General features: G+C 32.5%; 1 long non-coding RNA gene across 1 annotated transcript; it reads right to left on the bottom strand.

The window, feature by feature from the left end:
* Window positions 1-209: 209 nt before the first annotated feature.
* LOC138310978 (uncharacterized) lies at window positions 210-1585 on the bottom strand. The gene is made up of 2 exons (XR_011206505.1): window positions 1397-1585; window positions 210-590 (listed from the first exon to the last, which is right to left on the bottom strand). It is a non-coding gene; the product is annotated as an uncharacterized lncRNA (long non-coding RNA).
* Between the last annotated feature and the right edge of the window lie 853 nt (window positions 1586-2438).

Genomic DNA, 2438 nt, shown 5'->3' with positions numbered 1-2438 from the left:
CTACAGATATATTTAATATATATATATTTTATATATTTTATATATATGTGCAATCTGTGTATTACACAACAACAAGATTTTTTTATTACACATAGGAATATTTGTATATCTATAGAGCCAAAATCTGGAGATTTGACACTGACTTTTGACCCAAATAACCTTTGATCTAGCTCCAGACATAATTAAACAACTCAGACAACTGACATATATTATTTTAATTGGTTTATTGTTCATAAATTGGAATTACATCCTTGTCCCATATAAATTATTCAAAAATTATACATACTAGGTATGTAAACATGCAATAATCATTATTATTCCTTTTTTCATTTGTGTGAAGAAGAAATAAATAATTTGAAAATATCCTGGTGAAAATAGTAAAGAATTATGCTAGGTTTGTTGTTTATTCTGTCCTTCCTTCTTGAAAATAATTTCTTTCTGGTTCATAATAGATACATTACAAACAGACTTTTATTTTTTAATGTCAGTTTTGATCTCAGAGATACATGTAGTTGTTTTTCCCTTTTATTTTTGGGCGAGCTGCCATCACATCTTGCACTTCTGTCATCTGGTTGAAGGTTCCATACATTCTATAAAGAAAATATGGAGTAAATGTCAGTTATGTACATAGATAACTACTGTATACATGTATGTACATAATCTTTCAGTGTAAGCCTACATGTAAAACAAACTAGTTCCAATTGTTTTCTGTCAAACACAAATTTATAACAATTACACTTTTTTTTGACCATGTTTATCAAAATCAATCCTCACAAGATACTAAGTTAGTCATTTCTTGAATTACATTTTCATGTGAAGAATAATGGTACTAATTAGTGCCAGAATTTATGTAGCCTAACTGTATTGGACATAATATATAATACATATTTTAAAAAGTCAATTACTATTCTTTATTTACACCACTTATGATGTATTGGTGTGAGTTTTATATAATTAAGACCAGCAGATAGGATAACGTGTACGTGACTAAGTGACCGTAAGTCTAAAAAAATACAATCTTACACACACGAGCACTGATGAAGTAAGTTTGAAAGTGGCTTCTTTAATACAGTAATATCCATAGCATACAGTAAAAGGATATATATCACTGATATACATAAATACACAAATAGATATCGGAAAAAATATCACACTCCTGACGCTGTAACAGTAGCTACATGTATATCGTACATGTATAACACTGAAGAATGCGATCATCTTTTAAGGAAACGCGTATAAATGCTTCTGTTGTAATCCAAGATTAAATATGTTATATGTTCCTCAATTTATCAACACTTTTCCTGATTTCTAATCTCTATTTTACTATGGTACCAATTCCAAAAAGCGACAAAACACTTATAGAATATAACTGTTCCCCCTTCGGGGCCCCACTCACCTTACAGAGACGAAGAGAAGTCAGTTTATGTGGTTTTGGTAGATCATTCACAAATCATAGTTGTTGTCATAGCTCGAATTCGTTTCCATATAATAATCTCAGCAATTCACAACATTTCTTTAATTAAATAACTTCCTTATTCACTTCGAATCAGCAGTTGATTCTAAGCCGGCGAGCTTTCACCGCAAAGCTCGCTCCATTGCGGTAAACAACTTTTATTTCCGGACATGCGCAAAGTAGCATTTCTAAGCTTTGGAGGCGTTAACTCTTTACTTTCTGTCGGACCGCGCATAAGTCTAAAAAATTTTTTTGTATATTTATATCTTTGGACCTCTTAACTTTCTAGACTTGTAATTTGGGGAAAGTTCATAACTTTTTAGGGCTATTACACCATATCTTGTCATTGTTTGTTTTACGGACCCTGAAAGATACGGATCATGCGGCTTTAAATAGCCGCATAATCCGTATCGTTCAGGGTCCGAAAATCAACAAAAGAAAATTAGTGTACATATATCATAAAAAGTTATCAACTTTCCCCTAATTACACACCCAAAAAGTCCCGAGTCCAAAAGAAATTAATGATTAAAAATTCGATATTCAGAGTGTTTGAATATGCATACCGCGCCATTTTCAATGCTTAGACGATCACGTGACTTTCCAGACCAAACGAAATGGCGTGCCCAGTCAAAAGTGTGTAGTTCATGTTAGCAGGAACTTCTACGGAAGAACTTGTTACTTATCATGAACATGTGAATGTTTTGTTGTGCGATGAATTTAAGAGTCCCCCAGAACAATATATATACATTATCGTCGTGTACACATACTTCCATTCGGTCATTTTGAGTGTTTACAATACGGCGATCGGTTGACAATGCTTTGCCTAATTTCAGGGGGCCACCGGAGGGATTTTTGTTGGAACGGTATTGATACAATACATCGTACTAGACTAGATAATAAATTGTACAAAAATGTACCAGATATAAAAATAATGGTATCGATAAATAATGAAATAGACAAGATACATCGTACTAGACAGAGACAA

The sequence above is a fragment of the Argopecten irradians genome, chromosome 1 (genome assembly GCF_041381155.1).
Source record: "Argopecten irradians isolate NY chromosome 1, Ai_NY, whole genome shotgun sequence".
Classification (NCBI taxonomy): domain Eukaryota; kingdom Metazoa; phylum Mollusca; class Bivalvia; order Pectinida; family Pectinidae; genus Argopecten; species Argopecten irradians.
Note: the sequence above shows the minus strand (reverse complement) of the source record. Positions and strands in the feature narration are given on the sequence as shown.